At 45.2% G+C, this 20000-nt stretch overlaps 1 protein-coding gene across 5 annotated transcripts in view; it reads left to right on the top strand.

The window, feature by feature from the left end:
* Window positions 1–20000, top strand: part of LOC128694832 (uncharacterized) — a 459074-nt gene that overhangs the window by 296023 nt on the left and 143051 nt on the right. Inside the window, exon 1 of one of the 5 annotated variants that reach the window (XM_053785153.2) lies at window positions 15245–15446. The exons of the other annotated variants lie outside the window; for them this stretch is intronic. The gene's annotated coding sequence lies outside the window, so the exon portion shown is untranslated. Of the gene's footprint in view, window positions 1–15244; window positions 15447–20000 lie in introns of those variants that run through there. 5 annotated transcript variants of the gene reach the window in all.

The raw sequence follows: 20000 nt of genomic DNA, 5'->3' as shown, positions 1-20000 counted from the left end.
GTGGCGGGGAAGAGAGAAGCAGTGGCGGGGAAGAGAGAAGCAGTGGCGGGGAAGAGAGAAGCAGTGGCGGGGAAAAGAGAAGCAGTGGCGGGGAAGAGAGAAGCAGTGGCGGGGAAGAGAGAAGCAGTGGCGGGGAAAAGAGAAGCAGTGGCGGGGAAAAGAGAAGCAGTGGCGGGGAAGAGAGAAGCAGTGGCGGGGAAGAGAGAAGCAGTGGCGGGGAAGAGAGAAGCAGTGGCGGGGAAAAGAGAAGCAGTGGCGGGGAAGAGAGAAGCAGTGGCGGGGAAGAGAGAAGCAGTGGCGGGGAAAAGAGAAACAGTGGCGGGGAAAAGAGAAGCAGTGGCGGGGAAGTGAGAAGCAGTGGCGGGGAAGAGAGAAGCAGTGGCGGGGAAAAGAGAAACAGTGGCCGGGAAGAGAGAAGCAGTGGCGGGAAAAAGAGAAGCAGTGGTGGGGAAAAGAGAAGCAGTGGCGGGGAAGAGAGAAGCAGTGGCGGGGAAAAGAGAAGCAGTGGTGGGGAAAAGAGAAGCAGTGGCGGGGAAGAGAGAAGCAGTGGCGGGGAAGAGAGAAGCAGTGGCGGGGAAAAGAGAAGCAGTGGCTGGGAAGAGAGAAGCAGTGGTAGGGAAGAGAGAAGCAGTGGTGGGGAAGAGAGAAGCAGTGGTGGGGAAGAGAGAAGCAGTGGCGGGGAAGAGAGAAGCATTGGCGGGGAAAAGAGAAGCATTGGCGGGGAAGAGAGAAGCAGTGGTGGGGAAGAGAGAAGCAGTGGTGGGGGAAAAAGAGAAACCGTGGCGGGGAAAAAAGAGAAGCAATGACGGGGAAAAGAGAAGAAGTGGCAGGGAAGAGAGAAGCAGTGGCGGGGAAAAGAGAAGCAGTGGCGGGGAAGAGAGAAGCAGTGGCGGGGAAGAGAGAAGCAGTGGCGGGGAAAAAAGAAGCAGTTGCGGGGAAGAGAGAAGCCGTGGTGGGGAAAAGAGAAGCAGTGGCGAGGAAGAGAGAAGCAGTGGCGGGGAAGAGAGAAGCAGTGGTGGGGGAAAAAGAGAAACCGTGGTGGGGGAAAAGAGAAGCAATGACGGGGAAAAGAGAAGCAGTGGCGGGAAAAAGAGAAGCAGTGGCGGGGGAAAAGAGAAGCAGTGGCAGGGGAAAAGAGAAGCAGTGACGGGGAAAAGAGAAGCAATGACGGGGAAAAGAGAAGCAGTGACGGGGAAAAGAGAAGCATTGGCGGGGGAAAAGAGAAGCAATGACGGGGAAAAGAGAAGCAGTGGCGGGGGAAAAGATAAGCAGTGGCGGAGAAAAGAGAAGCAGTGACGGGGAAAAGAGAAGCAGTGACGGGAAAAAGAGAAGCAGTGGTGGGTTAAAAGAGAAGCAGTGGGGGGGGGGGGAAGAGAAGCAGTGGCGGGGGAAAATTGGAAAAATGTTGGCAGGAAAACAGAATTTTTTGGCGGGAAAATGGAACGTGTTGGCAAGAGAATAGAAGATTTTAGCGGGAGAATTTATAGAATGCGTGATGGAAAAATAGATATATTATGATGTACAATATAAACAAGTTGATGAATATGATACAGAGAAGATACATGTGTGCAACACTGACGTATCTTTATTGTCGTAATAAAGATATTTAAGAGACGCGTGAGTTTCCCTGTCTCCTAATATCATATTTATTTTCCTCCTATAATCTACCTTGTCCATAATTACTATCACATTTTCTTTGTTTACTTTCGTAAGGTGAAGTCCAGGATGTTTCCTTAACTCATGGTATAACTTAACAAATGTTTGAGGACCACAGGTGTGTGCAACACAAATGTCTTCAAACTTTTGTTAAGTTATTCCATGAGTTAAGGAAAGATCGTAGACTTCACCTTAACAAACAGACAAAGCCTATGTGATAGTAATTATGGACAAGGTAGATTATAGGGTAGAGGAGAATAACATTATTATAAGACAGGGGAACTGACGTGCCTCTTAGTTCCTTTATTATTATTATTATTATTATTATTATTATTATTATTATTATTATTATTATTATTATTATTATTATTATTATTATTATTATAATCATGGGGAAGCGCTAAACCCATAGGATTATACAGCGTCTATGGGAGGATGTGGAAGGTATTCAGGCTTAATTCAAGGAGCTGGAAAGCAGATCCAATTCCCTAGATCAAGAGCCCCTCACCAGCATCAAGGAACCTCCCTTGAGGGGACCCACCCCTTAAATGTTGCAAATGTCTTATTATGTCTTACTCGTGAAAATAGGTGTTGGAGGGAGAGTAGAAAGTTTTGGAAAGAAAATCACAAGGTGTTAGCGAGGATAAATGAAGTGTTGGACAAGTAATGAACAATGTTGGCCTGAAAATGTTAAGTCAAGGTTGGTAGACGGTGAGATGTGTTAATTAATGTGTTGTCACTTTCCTGGGGAAGCAACGTAAGCACACTCTTAAATAATCTCTCTCGTTTTTAAATTATTATTTTTTTTCTTATTTCTTTATGTATTTTTTCTCTCAATGCAAACTGCAGCTGGCACAGTTTTTTTTTGGCTGTTCAAAACTTAAGTTTTTTTCTTGACTTGTATAATAATACATTATCAACACTGACATACACAATTATAAATTATAATTATACAAGTATTTTTGATGAGATTATTGAAGCTAACTTAATTTTGAACTGCATTTATATGATAGTCTTAACAGTTTATGTAACTTACTTTGTACTGACTTTGTAACATTATATATGGACTTCTTCTCAATATTGCTGTGGTTAACCATTCGGTCAATTTCCCATCAATATGTTGCTTCAGACTCCCAGAGTGCATTACAAACTATCAACAAATTTGATTTTCACTTAGTTCATCGTCCTTCGTATACAGTTTTTATGTCACATCTTTAGTAAATACAAAGTTTTTTTTTTTTTTTTTTTTGTGGGCCCCAGGACACAGCGATATTCCGGGCAGTGAACAAGCAGACACAGCCTCTCGCTCACGTATTCCTTTCTCTCGTTATTTTTCTGCTCTTGTTCCGCCCCTTGCTCATTTTAAGAAAGAGACGATATATTTCTATGTGTTATTTGGCTTTCTCACTTAATATTGTATTCAGGAGTATTTCCATTAATAGCTAAAATGAATTTACTCTTTAAAATATTATCTGGCCATAAATGGTTTAGCTTTGTACATAGGTAGGATTATTGTAGGAGTTATTGTAGAATGGTCCCCGAGGAAGAGCTCTATTGTTGGTATCAGTGTTGTCTTTAAGATTTAAAAAAAAAACGCCAGTGTATGCACATATATCTATATCTTTTGACTCATTGAAAATGAGTTCAGAAACTGTCTAGAGCCTTTTGTAAATATTGAAGTTTTTACAGTGATGTGATAAGAGCTAGTGATATGTTATGCTCATAGTGTTTACGACATGAGAAGGTCTGTTGTAAAGATGGAATGATTTAATCCATTATGGAATCCTTAGTATTATTAATGTTGTTAATAAAACAAACAAACTAGAAAGATTCCATTTCTTCTATAAGTGAGTCCAGTGTATGATGACCCCTAGACGTAATAATCCTGTTCTTTTTACGAATTTGTTACGAGAAGCATTATAACCAAGTGATGTACAGGTTATGTTCGTAACAGTGCTCTCTTAACGACGCAACTCCTGGCAGCAACGCTAGTGAGAATTACATCACAACAAACTCTTTTCTATCAAATCACGACTGAGGTTCCGGCCATCTTCTTCCCACTGCTGTTAGGTTTGTGGAACTGCATTTTCACGCTTACATCCTGGACACGCATGACTCACTTAGATACCTCGTGGAGAAAGGACCAGCACCATTCTCCAAGGACTGTCAGGTCGCACCGTCAGTCTACCATATCTTAATAGACTGTCCCGTTTAAAAAAAAAAAAACATACCACGGGTAGGGGTTAGAACCTGCGATCAGTGTCTCAAAACTCCAGACCGTCGCGTTAGCCACTGGGCCAGCTAGCTTCAATAAGATTCATCCAACTAGGTATATTTCTACACCATACGAAGGTTAGCATAGGCACCACTGTGACCACGAATGCAAGTTTTTACAGACGAATCTCCCGCAGTGGTGCCGATGCTAACCTTCCTATGGTGTAGAAATATACCTGGCTGGATGAATCTTACTGAAGCTAGCTGGCCCAGTGGCTAACGCGACGGTCTGGAGTTTTGAGACACTGATCGCAGGTTTTAACCCCACCCGTGGTATGTTTTGTTTGTAATCGTGTCATTGCGATTTCGTGAGTCATGTCCTGTCTATCAGCAGGCACACAGGATTCACTTTCGACGTCTACAACGCCCTTACACTGACCTCCACACTGAAAGTGCCACCTTTAATTCAGACACTCTGATTTTTAATGGAAACTGATTTATTGCACTTTGATTTAAATTTTACATTCTCACTAACCCCACACCTTCGTTAACCCCAACCCTCTCACACCCTTACCCCTCTCACACCCTTACACCTCTCACACCCTTACCCCTCTCACACCCTTACACCTCTCACACCCTTACCCCTCTCACACCCTTACCCCTCTCACACCCCTACCCTTCTCACACCCCGATCCTTCACGGACCTCTATCCATACCTCTATATGATCCATTCGGGTTTAGCGCTTTTAATGATTATATCATTTCATTAGTGTATGTAGAGTGTTTATATAATGTTTATATAAATGTTTTTATAAATGAGTTATGTCTTCAGAAGCTGATTTAAGTTGTAATAATGTTTACAGAATTACCGACAATGTTAGGTAGAAGGACAAATGCACAACTAATGCAACATTATATTGTGGCAACGTTTCGCTCTCCAGGAGCTTTGTCAAGCCGTTACCTGACTTCAGTTACCACTCAAGAGTTTTCCCACCATCTAAATTTCATATAGACTATAACAGCGCACTGCTAACATGCTTAATATTGTTAGATAACTGGAAAGCTAAAAAGTCTTTCCAGTGAAATTCCAGGCGAAATTCGTGTGCGAGTTCAGATCCAATTTCAGTTTGAGTTAGCGTGTAGTATGTGTCAGTGTGAGTGGTGATAAGTGTGTGTCACGAGGCTTTTGATCTCCCTCTAGTGACCTGTACCATCCAAGTAGCTTCACCAGGTCAGCCCAGCCCAGGGAAATCAACCTACCAATCTCTTCAAGTCTCCAGAGGCTCCCAATCTCTTGGTTTTTTTAACTTTTCTAAAAAATTTAGCCCCCTCCCCACCCCAAAAAATTACAAATACTATAAATGTATGATCTAAAAATTATTTGAGAGAAGAGATAATGTGGATAGATATGTGGGTATTAGCTTATGGTGGGGTCAACACTACCGCGGGCCGGTCCATCACCAGACCTCCATTTCTTATACCAGCCACATGCGTGTTCTTTATCAATTTGTAACATTAATTATGAAGTGTCCACGAGGCTTTAACCTGGACTTGACCACAGCTGTTAACATTGAGGCGCGAGGCACGCTCCTAGTCTGACTAATTAAACTAATCTCAGAAATATAATCGTAAATATACCCGTTCAGATAATAAAACATTTGCTTCAACTACGTTTCGTTTGCCAGAAGGTTTGCCAATGTGGTGAGCGAAACGTAGCTTCCACAATAGTTTTCTTACTAGATTGCCTAGCAAAAAGGTGACGACTAAATTTACTCCAGCTCCAGAAACAAGTCACAAACAAATCACAGGCAAGAAATGGTGTTAAGAAGGCAACTTAAAACCTCCAATGTAGATTACCTGGGTGTAACTATCTCACCTGCACCATGATGGTCAGTCAGGCAGTGGCATCCCTACACTGCATGGTACAGGGGTACCCTGGCACCATGACGGTGCAGGGGTACCCTGGCGCCATGACGGTGCAAGGGTACCCTGGCGCCATGACGGTGCAGCGGTACCCTGGCGCCATGATGGTGCAGGGATACCCTAGCGCCATGACGGTGCAGGGGTACCCTAGCGCCCTGACGGCGCAGGGGTACCCTGGCGCCCTGACGGTGCAGGGGTATCCTGGCACCCTGACGGTGCAGGAGTACCCTGGCACCGTGACGGTGCAGGGGTACCCTGGCGCCCTGACGGTGCAGGGGTACCCTGGCACCCTGACGGTGCAGGGGTACCCTGGCGCCATGACGGTGCAGGGGTACCCTGGCGCCATGACGGAGCAGGGGTACCCTGGCGCCATGAAGGTGCAGGGGTACCCTGGCGCCATGACGGTGCAGGGGCACACTGGCACCATGACGGTGCAGGGGTACCCTGGCGCCATGACGGTGCAGGGGTACCATGGCGCCATGACGGTGCAAGGGTACTCTGGCACCATGACGGTGCAGAGGTACCCTGGCGCCATGACGGTGCAGGGGTACCCTGGCGCCATGACGGTGCAGGGGTACCCTGGCGCCATGACGGTGCAGGGGTACCCTGGCGCCATGACCGAGCAGGGGTACCCTGGCACCATGACGGTGCAGGGGTACCCTGGCACCGTGACGGTGCAGGGGCACCCTGGCACCATGGCGGTGCAGGGGTACCCTGGCGCCATGACGGTGCAGGGCTACCCTGGCGCCATGACGGTGCAGGGGTACCCTGGCGCCATGACGGTGCAGGGGTACACTAGCACCATGACGGTGCAGGGGTACCCTGGCGCCATGACGGTGCAAGAGTACCCTGGCACCATGACGGTGCAGGGGTACCCTGGCGCCATGACGGTGCAGGGGTACCCTGGCGCCATGACGGTGCAGGGGTACCCTGGCGCCATGACGGAGCAGGGGTACCCTGGCGCCATGACGGTGCAGCGGTACCCTGGCGCCATGATAGTGCAGGGATACCCTAGCGCCATGACGGTGCAGGGGTACCCTAGCACCCTGACGGCGCAGGGGTACCCTGGCGCCCTGACGGTGCAGGGGTATCCTGGCACCCTGACGGTGCAGGAGTACCCTGGCACCGTGACGGTGCAGGGGTACCCTGGCACCCTGACGGTGCAGGGGTACCCTGGCGCCATGACGGTGCAGGGGTACCCTGGCGCCATGACGGTGCAGGGGTACCCTGGCGCCATGACGGAGCAGGGGTACCCTGGCGCCATGACGGTGCAGGGGTACCCTGGCGCCATGACGGTGCAGGGGTACACTAGCACCATGACGGTGCAGGGGTACCCTGGCGCCATGACGGTGCAAGAGTACCCTGGCACCATGACGGTGCAGGGGTACCCTGGCGCCATGACGGTGCAGGGGTACCCTGGCGCCATGACGGTGCAGGGGTACCCTGGCGCCATGACGCTGCAGGGCTACCCTGGCGCCATGACGGTGCAGGGGTACCCTGGCGCCATGACGGTGCAGGGGTACCCTGGCGCCATGACGGAGCAGGGGTACCCTGGCGCCATGACGGTGCAGGGGTACCCTGGCGCCATGACGGTGCAGGGGTACACTAGCACCATGACGGTGCAGGGGTACCCTGGCACCATGACGGTGCAGGGGTACCCTGGCGCCATGACGGTGCAGGGGTACCCTGGCGCCATGACGGTGCAAGGGTACCCTGGCACCATGACGGTGCAGGGGTACCCTGGCACCATGACGGTGCAGGGGCACACTGGCACCATGACGGTGCAGGGGCACACTGGCACCATGACGGTGCAGGGGTACCCTGGCACCATGACGGTGCAGGAGTACCCTGGCGCCATGACGGTGCAAGGGTACCCTGGCACCATGAAGGTGCAGGGGTACCCTGGCGCCATGACCGTGCAGGGGTACCCTGGCGCCATGACGGTGCAGGGGTACCCTGGCGGCATGATGGTGCAGGGGTACCCTGGCGCCATGACGGTGCAGGGGTACCCTGGCGCCATGACGGTGCAGGGGTACCCTGGCGCCATGACGGTGCAATGAGTATTGAAACAAAAATTGCTACATAATCCATAGCTGGTGATTGAGGCCACTGTTACTGTATATCACATTATATTCATTACTCATCCTGACTCAACATTCTGATAAAGGTGATGAATAAAGCACATGTTCAACACTTGAAAATCTTTATTGATGACAACTTTGGTCTGTACAACAGGCTTCTTCAGTCGAATACAAATGAGTAAAACACTGGAGGTAGAAGAGCTGTTATTAACCAACCTGTCGGTATTGCAAACCTTCATTTATATGATATTCTGATAAATTTGCTCCATAATTCCTACGAGTTTACTGCTTCCTTATGAATACAATAATATGACTAAAGCTGAATACATATGCCTTTACTACTGTCGGTACAACCTGAGAGGCTGGTAACTAGAGGCTTGCTAGGCCTAATCATTTACAGATAAGATAAGTTGTTGAGGCGTCGGCCGATTGTAGCAGATAAAGTTTGTGAGACACGGAGACGCCAGCTCTCAAGTGGTGGAGTGTCAGCCAGATTAGCATCTGCCTTCTTGTATTATAGTTAAATACAATGTTTTTACTACCATTGTAACACACAACAAGTATTGTTCCTTGGAGCATCTGATGTTTTCCTCTCATCAGTGCTCGATCATATAGTTTGTTGTTCAGTCCCTGGTGGGGGTATCTTTCCAAGGACAGCCATGCAGTCGAGCCTCTCGAGGGAAGTACCTTGATGCTGGTGAGAGGTCATTTATCCAAGAACCTGGACTTAATCTCCCCTTTCCTTATATCAAGCCTGAATGCCTTCCATGACCAAGGTGCTTCCTAGTTATTAAAAAATTCAGTCCAAGAACATGCAGCCATTCCACCTTTCTCTTATTTGATTTTTGTGATTCTCTTGTAAATCTCTGCTAGTTTCATGGGAAAAGATTTTCTCTTCCCTGAGCTATGTTGTTTTCCCTTAAACCACTTTTCAAGTGGGCCACCAATCTCTTTCTTTGCCAATACAGGGTATAGCATGCATGACAGATTTTGGGTTGTGATTTAATACCTCCTCTGTCTCTTCGCAAGATGATGCTTCGTCTCTACAGATATTCTCTAGAATATATCATTGTTGTTGGTTCTACTGACTTGTAATGTATCACTGTTCTTGATTCACATAGCACCTCGGGTTCTAACACTCAAGTAAATATTTCATCTAACCCCACATAACTTTTGTAGTTTCCAGCTCTGTTTTCCCAATACTTCTTCATTTGTTGCCCCATTGTTTCTTCATTGGCTGTTTAGAAGTCTACCAGTATTTATGGAGTTGTCATCTCTCCAATATCTTTTTACCTGTAAGGACCTTATATTTTCTGTTCGGTACCTTACTTTCCTTTCTATTATTTGCTATTAAAAATTTTCGTTGACATTATCAGCCTTATTACCTAATTCTTTTTCTTGCCTATATTGCTGTGGGATAGCTTCTGTTTATCACTGCGCTAGCTACCATTTTCTCCGTTTCTCCTCTTAGCTACTACTCGCTGCTAACCTTGTCTTTGTCTACTTTCGTGCATCTAGTCTCAGCTCCTGGCCCTGTCCCTTGGATTACTCTAATGGTACTACTTATTTATAGCCTCTTAGTCCTTATCAACTCTTGAGGCTGTATGTTGAGGTTGCCTCCACCACTTCCTCATCCAACTCAGAGTACTAGTCACATTGCTGATTTACTTGGCTGGTATGACCTATTAAGTTGTCTTCTTTTTGGTGAGACATTGCACTCATATGTTAAGTTATTTTGCCTTCTCAACCCCTTTCTCACTGGACTCTGACTGGGAAATCTTTCAATCCTACACAGTTCATCATCTCCAGTAAGGTTTCCCATACGTACCCCTGCATTGTCGACAGTATAAACTTCACTGCTAGGTGGTTAACATGGCTTTTGAACAGGATTACCCTGTCTAACCACTGTCAATCCACTGTAGCAAACTCACGGGAACATTGAAGGATATAAATGCATATGATAAATGCAGAGACATAGCAAAATTGATAGAATACTGTAACCATATTGTGATAGCTTTAAAAATGAGGTCAGAAGTATAAACATGTAAAGGTGGGAGGTGGATATTCAACTTTCAAACAGAGCACTTGTAAAGACTGAACGTCAACCAAGTGAAACCCAGTCTGAGCTCAGTAAAAATCTTAGTACCACAAGACACACTTGTGGCACCTTATGTTACTCACACTTTAGTACCACAAGACACACTTGTGGCACTTTAACTGTTACGCGCACTTTAGTACCACAAGACACTCTTGTGGCACCTTCGCAAGACACAAGACACACATGTGGCACCTTTGCTGTTACTCACAATCATAGTAGACAAACCTACGAACTTCAGACTCGTCATCTGCAGACGACACGAAAACAAGCATTGAAGGTCGCCTCAGTATAAGTGGAAAAAGTAATCAGATATCTCCGTCAAACATGACGTTCAATATCAGACAAGACGTTCACGTCACAACATCCAACATGACGTTCACCGTGCAATATGAAATTCAATGTCCAGCATGACGTTCACCGTGTAATATGAAGTTCAACATGCCATTCACCGTGTTATATGAAGTTCAACATGCCATTCACCGTGTTATATGAAGTTCAACATGCCATTCACCGTGTTATATGAAGTTCAACATGCCATTCACCGTGTTATATGAAGTTCAACATGCCATTCACCGTGTAATATGAAGTTCAACATGACATTCACCGTGTAATATGAAGTTCAACATGCCATTCACCGTGTAATATGAAGTTCAACATGACATTCACCGTGTAATATGAAGTTCAACATGACATTCACCGTGTAATATGAAGTTCAACATGACATTCACCGTGTAATATGAAGTTCAACATGACATTCACCGTGTAATATGAAGTTCCACGTCCAACATGACGTTCACCGTGTAATATGAAGTTGCATGACATACACTGTGCAATATGAAGTTGCATGACATACACCGTGCAATATGAAGTTGCATGACGTACACCGTGCAATATGAAGTTGCATGACGTACACCATGCAATATGAAGTTGCATGACATACACCGTGCAATATGAAGTTGCATGACCTACACTGTGCAATATGAAGTTGCATGACATACACCGTGCAATATGAAGTTGCATGACGTACACCGTGCAATATGAAGTTGCATGACCTACACTGTGCAATATGAAGTTGCATGACCTACACCGTGCAATATGAAGTTGCATGACGTACACCGTGCAATATGAAGTTGCATGACCTACACTGTGCAATATGAAGTTGCATGACCTACACCGTGCAATATGAAGTTGCATGACGTACACCGTGCAATATGAAGTTGCATGACCTACACTGTGCAATATGAAGTTGCATGACGTACACCGTGCAATATGAAGTTGCATGACGTACACCGTGCAATATGAAGTTGCATGACCTACACTGTGCAATATGAAGTTGCATGACGTACACCGTGCAATATGAAGTTGCATGACGTACACCGTGCAATATGAAGTTGCATGACCTACACTGTGCAATATGAAGTTGCATGACGTACACCGTGCAATATGAAGTTGCATGACCTACACTGTGCAATATGAAGTTGCATGACGTACACCGTGCAATATGAAGTTGCATGACGTACACCGTGCAATATGAAGTTGCATGACGTACACCGTGCAATATGAAGTTGCATGACGTACACCGTGCAATATGAAGTTGCATGACGTACACCGTGCAATATGAAGTTGCATGACGTACACCGTGCAATATGAAGTTGCATGACGTACACCGTGCAATATGAAGTTGCATGACGTACACTGTGCAATATGAAGTTGCATGACGTACACCGTGCAATATGAAGTTGCATGACGTACACTGTGCAATATGAAGTTGCATGACGTACACCGTGCAATATGAAGTTGCATGACGTACACCGTGCAATATGAAGTTGCATGACATACACCGTGCAATATGAAGTTGCATGACGTACACCGTGCAATATGAAGTTGCATGACGTACACCGTGCAATATGAAGTTGCATGACGTACACCGTGCAATATGAAGTTGAACGTCCAACATGACGTTCAACAATGATAACTACGACGCGGAGAGAACTAGGACCCCCAACCAGCACAACTTAACAAAGTGCACACAGTGTTTGTATTGCTGACCTAGAAAATGTACAGAGAACCTTCACGGCGCGCATAACGGAGATAAAACACATCAATTACTGGGAGCGCTTGAGGTTCCTAAACCTGTATTCCCTGGAACGCAGGCGGGAGAGATACATGATTATATACACCTGGAAAATCCTAGAGGGACTAGTACCGAACTTGCACACGAAAATCACTCACTACGAAAGCAAAAGACTTGGCAGACGATGCAACATCCCCCCAATGAAAAGCAGGGGTGTCACTAGCACGTTAAGAGACCATACAATAAGTGTCAGGGGCCCGAGACTGTTCAACTGCCTCCCAGCATACATAAGGGGGATTACCAACAGACCCCTGGCAGTCTTCAAGCTGGCACTGGACAAGCACCTAAAGTCGGTTCCTGACCAGCCGGGCTGTGGCTCGTACGTTGGTTTGCGTGCAGCCAGCAGCAACAGCCTGGTTGATCAGGCTCTGATCCACCAGGAGGCCTGGTCACAGACCGGGCCGCGGGGGCGTTGACCCCCGGAACTCTCTCCAGGAAACTCCAGGTAACTGAATCGATACGTGATGCACTTAGCCAGTGTAGATCATTTAGGCAGTCATAGATAACATGCTTAGGTAAATACTCCAGAAATATTAATATCAGACAAGCTGGCTGACGTTGAGAGAAGTCAGTAAACAGAGGAAAGAGGAAACGAATATTTTATTCACGGGTGGAGCGCTGAAATATCTTACAGGGTCAACCATCACTTTCCATGATTCCAAATGTTTCTACTCCCGGAGTCCGGCCAGAAAATAGATACAGGAATGAGAAGCAATCAGACTCGATCCAAGGAAGGGGAAGCTAAGTCCAATTCCTTGGATCATAAGCCTCATGCGTGGCATCAAGGGCAGAAGTCATGTAATTCCGTATAGGTTTAGTGATTTTGTTTATTATTCCCGTATAAATTAATAAACATGAGATTATATTCAGTTGTGTGCAGCTTTCTATTTCAAGAAGGCTTTGTTGTCGCCATAAATCGTCCCAGACGGAAAATAAGTGCTTGTAAACATGTAAAAATAGTTAAAATGTTTGTGCATACGATTCAGTGAAGGCGAAACGCCTACTAACAGCGTAGAACCCCTATGACAGTCCTCGCACAACTCCGCCTTTGGCGCCGCATCACTGGTATCTCATTCTCTGCCAACTTGTCGTACGGATAGGAACCAAGGCACCAAAAATATTACAACACAGCTAATATCGGGAGTTAACCTTCTCTTTTACAACATCATAATTAAAGCTGAACAGGGAAATATATAACGAGTGTCAAAAACCAAGGTAAACAAACTTAGACTTTGTTATGGTTGCATCGTACGTCTGTCACTAGCTTAGGTGCATGTTCAGATTCCTGTTCATATTCCATTGTGTTTCATCCAGTTCCTTTACGTAGTTCTGGGTATATTGCGCACTGGCTTTTTTTTTTATTTGTCTTTCTCTGTTATGTTAATAGATGACGGTAACGGCTGATATCTCTTGTCTAGTTAGCTGTTTGTAATGCCGGATACCTACTTTAGTTAGCTGCAGAGGAGATGGAACGATGTTAGGTAACTCACAGTTTATCTAGTTAGGCATCACGCATCAGTGAGTTCGTTCACGCAATCCCCAGATAAATATCTCCAGGCCAAGGAAACTGGTTTTAGCGTGTTATATACACTCAAACTCGTGTATCTGTAGGTATACACTGAGAATTTATTACCATTCCTATCTTAGGGATTAAAGAATACTGCAATATAACACAGGCATCACACTATACAAATATCTCTTTCATATTCCTCATGTTTTCCTGAACCTTAATAAAAACTCAGTGTAAACAAAAATGTGAGATAATTGTCACACTTTGAATAAAAAAAAAAGTTTCTAATAAGAAGCTTGTAAAAATGGTGTTCGCTGCATATCCCTGAAAAAGTTTTTTGTTCAACTCCTTAATTGGCCATTAAACTTTTACCTTTTAGATTCAGAATTACATTTGTACCTCAGCTTTATTTTTAATTAAAAATGTCTCCCTCTATTAGTTGATTAACTGAGTTTCAAGCCTGTCGACTTCACAAAGCATCAGTAAGGTTGCAGGTAACCTATACATCACCAGTCATACACACGGATGATCTTTTTCTTACATGATGTATTTCTCACTATAATTTCTTAAATAGGGATTAAGGTAAACTTAGTTTATATACACAGTCATAAACTGCTGCATTTTCTCGAGAAATATTTATTATTGTTGTTATTATCAGGCGGATTACTGCCTCTATGTCCCTCGTGAAGACGTTAGAGCGTAAAGTTTGGGAAGTAACTGGTTTAGGAAGCTGTCAATTACCTTTGACGGGGGGGGGGGGGGGAGTAACCAGGCGGCCTTGGTAGGTCTTTCAACCAAAGATACTCACACGTGCCTGAATTATGTGGCGCTAAACATCTAACCAAAAGAGCACCAGCGCTTGTTATATCGACTTGTTATTGGTCAGTTATTTACTTTCAATATAAATAAGTCATATTTATGTTGGGGAATTATTCTACATTAAATCTATATTGCAGCTATTGAATAAACGAATAATACTTTGTAAAATTATTGTAGTGAACTAAAATAAGACTGATCTATTACTATTATTTGATTACTTTAAATTAATTCTTAAATCGGCCTGACCCTTAGCGTGAGGACTAACGAAGAGAAATTTATATTACACGAACAAACCCAAGTGGAGACGAAGCAGATGATGAGTACTGTATACTTTTGCTATCATTCTTGAGACCCTCTTCAGTAGTGTGAATTTCTTGTGTGTACTAGGTTGTTAATATACACAGTGAGACCTTGTGGTGGATATACACACTTGTATATTTTTAGATGCTGCTATGCTAGAATGTTGAGAGTGGTGGTGTCAGGGTTAGAGAGAGTGTGGAGGTTGTATCAGCAGCGACAACATCTTCGTTGGAGATCATAGGCGGCATTAGCAACATAATTTATGAACATGAGGATCATGTAAATAGAACGTCACAGTTTCTCTCTAAACCATAAATATTTGTGTATGCCTGTGTGTAAGTTTTCTCACCTATTTATCTTTACTAAAGGTTAACGTAGCGGCGGGGAGGAGGTGGAGAGGCTTTAAGATGCTGAGGTCATCTTGGGAGGAGGCGGAGAGAGAGACTATACAAGCTGAGTACATCTTGTGAGGCGGAGAAGGTACAAGGATTCTAATCCTGACGTAAAGGGCATCGTACGTGCAGTTTACGATGCAATAAAGCGTGTTTTTATGGTGGATGATGAAGACATTACAACGTATGGTATTCAGAATGTAGGTCAGACCACATTCCTGACTTGTATTCATTCTGCCTCTGACACACACACACACAGTAGCGACCACTGAAGAAGCGGGGCCATGAGATACGACTTGACCCCTGCAACCACAATTAGGTAAGTACAATGCAGCAAAAAGTTATCTACAAGTTGATCTTGGCTGCGCTGTAAAACAGAAAGGCAGCACTGCTCTGTACTCACCTAGTTGTACTTAGTTTTATTCAGCTAATTGTACTCAGTTATACCCTGCTAGTTTCAGTTGATGCATAGTTCCTGGTCCCACCTCTGAACTCTTATCGACAGCCGTTATTATTTCATAACCTCCAAGACCTGATCGTACCTTCTCTCGAAGCTGTGTATATGTTTTGTCTCCAGTATGTGAGGTGTACGACGGTACTTTAATGTTGATTTGTGTATTGTTTACATCCGAACTGTAGTGTTGATGAGTGTCTAGTCAGAGTGTTCAGACTATCAAAAAGGAGGCTTGGTCTGAGACCGGGCCGCGGGGAGATGTCTTGACCGGGATGTTTCGATGGAGATGTGTCTGGCTAGGGATGTGCCTGACCAGGGATGCGTCTGGCTGGAGATGTGTCTGTAACTGAGAGTAATTGGTTGATGGGGTTTCAAGCCGATCGATCACACGAGGGTCATTATGGCTGCATGTCACCTGTTCACCACTAGTCAAGACAACTTTATTATTAAAATGGGATTTAAAAGTAATCTGTCAATGTATATATATCCTGAGAAAGTGACATCTCTTGTGTACATACGCTGAGAGACAACTTTCAGTGTATCTACACCCAGATATACACCTTTCAGTGTATGGCTCAGTATATATATACACTGAGAGACATACACCTATCAGTGTATATACACAGAGAGACATACACCTATCAGTGTATATACACAGAGAGAGAGAGACATACACCTATCAGTGTATATACAGAGAGAGAGAGAGAGAGACATACACCTATCAGTGTATATACACAGAGAGAGAGGGACATACACCTATCAGTGTATATACACAGAGACAGAGAGACATACACCTATCAGTGTATATACACAGAGAGAGACATACACCTATCAGTGTATATACACAAAGAGAGACATACACCTATCATTGTATATACACTGAGAGACATACACCTATCAGTGTATATACAGAGAGAGAGAGAGACATACACCTATCAGAGTATATACAGAAAGAGAGAGACGTACACCTATCATTGTATATACACTGAGAGACATACACCTATCAGTGTATATACAGAGAGAGAGAGAGAGACATACACCTATCAGTGTATATACAGAGAGAGAGAGAGAGACATACACCTATCAGTGTATATACACAGAGAGAGAGAGAGACATACACCTATCAGTGTATATACAGAGAGAGAGAGAGACATGCACCCATCAGTGTATATACACAGAGAGAGAGACGTACACCTATTATTGTATATACACTGAGAGACATACACCTATAAGTGTATATACAGAGAGAGAGACACACACCTATTAGTGTGCATACACACAGAGAGAGACATACACTTATCAGTGTATATACAGAGAGAGACATACACCTATCATTGTATATACACAGAGAGAGAGAGACATACACCTATCTGTGTATATATACACACAGAGAGAGACATACACATATCAGTGTATATACAGAGAGAGAGAGACATACACCTATCAGTGTACATACACAGGACAACACTAGCACCCCCTGGAGCACTGTCTTCCAAGACAGCCCCATCTAAACTACCCATACCAAGCTGACATGTCTTTCAAGAAGGATATTTTATTGGTGCCAACACTGGTGCCACCAGTGTTGGCACCAACGTCGTAGTGGCACCAGCGTTGTTGTGGTACCAGTGCTGTAGTAGCACCAGTGTTGTAGTAGCACCAGTGTTGTAGTAGCACCAGTGTTGTAGTAGCACCAGTGTTGTAGTGGCACCAGTGCTGTAGTGGCACCAGTGTTGTAGTACCACCAGTGTTGTAGTACTACCACCAGTGTTGTAGTACCACCAGTGTTGTAGCACCATCATCATCAGTGTTGCAGTAGTACCACCAGTGTTGTAGTAGTACCACCAGTGTTGTTGTACTACCACCAGTGTTGTAATACCACCAGTGTTGTAGTACTACCATCACTAGTGTTGTAGTACCACCACCAGTGTTGTAGTAGCACCAGTGTTGTAGTAGCACCAGTGTTGTAGTAGCACCAGTGTTGTAGTAGCACCAGTGTTGTAGTAGCACCAGTGTTGTAGTAGCACCAGTGTTGTAGTAGCACCAGTGTTGTAGTAGCACCAGTGTTGTAGTAGCACCAGTGTTGTAGTAGCACCAGTGTTGTAGTAACACCAGTGTTGTAGTAACACCAGTGTTGTAGTAGCACCAGTGCTGTAGTAGCACCAGTGTTGTAGTAGCACCAGTGTTGTAGTAGCACCAGTGTTGTAGTAGCACCAGTGTTGTAGTGGCACCAGTGCTGTAGTGGCACCAGTGTTGTAGTGGCACCAGTGTTGTAGTAGCACCAGTGTTGTAGTAGCACCAGTGTTGTAGTAGCACCAGTGTTGTAGTAACACCAGTGTTGTAGTAGCACCAGTGTTGTAGTAGCACCAGTGTTGTAGTAGCACCAGTGTTGTAGTAACACCAGTGTTGTAGTAGCACCAGTGTTGTAGTAGCACCAGTGTTGTAGTAGCACCAGTGTTGTAGTAGCACCAGTGTTGCAGTAGCACCAGTGTTGTAGTAGCACCAGTGTTGTAGTAGCACCAGTGTTGTAGTAGCACCAGTGTTGTAGTAGCACCAGTGTTGTAGTAGCACCAGTGTTGTAGTAGCACAAGTCTTGTAGTGGCACCAGTGTTGTAGTAGCACCAGTGTTGTAGTAGCACCAGTGTTGTAGTAGCACCAGTGTTGTAGTAACACCAGTGTTGTAGTAACACCAGTGTTGTAGTAGCACCAGTGCTGTAGTAGCACCAGTGTTGTAGTAGCACCAGTGTTGTAGTAGCACCAGTGTTGTAGTAGCACCAGTGTTGTAGTGGCACCAGTGCTGTAGTGGCACCAGTGTTGTAGTGGCACCAGTGTTGTAGTAGCACCAGTGTTGTAGTAGCACCAGTGTTGTAGTAGCACCAGTGTTGTAGTGGCACCAGTGTTGTAGTAGCACCAGTGTTGTAGTAGCACCAGTGTTGTAGTAGCACCAGTGTTGTAGTGGCACCAGTGTTGTAGTAGCACCAGTGTTGTAGTAGCACCAGTGTTGTAGTAGCACCAGTGTTGTAGTAGCACCAGTGTTGTAGTAGCACCAGTGTTGTAGTAGCACCAGTGTTGTAGTAGCACAAGTCTTGTAGTGGCACCAGTGTTGTAGTAGCACCAGTGTTGTAGTAGCACCAGTGTTGTAGTAGCACCAGTGTTGTAGTGGCACCAGTGCTGTAGTGGCACCAGTGTTGTAGTGGCACCAGTGTTGTAGTAGCACCAGTGTTGTAGTAGCACCAGTGTTGTAGTAGCACCAGTGTTGTAGTGGCACCAGTGTTGTAGTAGCACCAGTGTTGTAGTAGCACCAGTGTTGTAGTAGCACCAGTGTTGTAGTGGCACCAGTGTTGTAGTAGCACCAGTGTTGTAGTAGCACCAGTGTTGTAGTAGCACCAGTGTTGTAGTAGCACCAGTGTTGTAGTAGCACCAGTGTTGTAGTAGCACCAGTGTTGTAGTAGCACAAGTCTTGTAGTGGCACCAGTGTTGTAGTAACACCAGTGTTGTAGTAGCACCAGTGTTGTAGTAGCACCAGTGTTGTAGTGGCACCAGTGCTGTAGTGGCACCAGTGTTGTAGTGGCACCAGTGTTGTAGTAGCACCAGTGTTGTAGTAGCACCAGTGTTGTAGTAGCACCAGTGTTGTAGTAGCACCAGTGTTGTAGTAGCACCAGTGTTGTAGTAGCACCAGTGTTGTAGTAGCACCAGTGTTGTAGTAGCACCAGTGTTGTAGTAGCACCAGTGTTGTAGTAGCACCAGTGTTGTAGTAGCACCAGTGTTGTAGTAGCACCAGTGTTGTAGTGTTGTAGTAGCACCAGTGTTGTAGTAGCACCAGTGTTGTAGTGGCACCAGTGTTGTAGTGGCACCAGTGTTGTAGTGGCACCAGTGTTGTAGTAGCACCAGTGTTGTAGTGGCACCAGTGTTGTAGTAGCACCAGTGTTGTAGTGGCACCAGTGTTGTAGTGGCACCAGTGTTGTAGTAGCACCAGTGTTGTAGTAGCACCAGTGTTGTAGTAGCACCAGTGTTGTAGTAGCACCAGTGTTGTAGTAGCACCAGTGTTGTAGTAGCACCAGTGTTGTAGTAGCACCAGTGTTGTAGTAGCACCAGTGTTGTAGTAGCACCAGTGTTGTAGTAGCACCAGTGTTGTAGTAGCACCAGTGTTGTAGTAGCACCAGTGTTGTAGTAGCACCAGTGTTGTAGTAGCACCAGTGTTGTAGTAGCACCAGTGTTGTAGTAGCACCAGTGTTGTAGTAGCACCAGTGTTGTAGTAGCACCAGTGTTGTAGTAGCACCAGTGTTGTAGTAGCACCAGTGTTGTAGTAGCACCAGTGTTGTAGTAGCACCAGTGTTGTAGTAGCACCAGTGTTGTAGTAGCACCAGTGTTGTAGTAGCACCAGTGTTGTAGTAGCACCAGTGTTGTAGTAGCACCAGTGTT

This window comes from Cherax quadricarinatus, chromosome 45 (assembly GCF_038502225.1).
Source record: "Cherax quadricarinatus isolate ZL_2023a chromosome 45, ASM3850222v1, whole genome shotgun sequence".
Classification (NCBI taxonomy): Eukaryota; Metazoa; Arthropoda; class Malacostraca; order Decapoda; family Parastacidae; genus Cherax; species Cherax quadricarinatus.
Note: the sequence above shows the minus strand (reverse complement) of the source record. Positions and strands in the feature narration are given on the sequence as shown.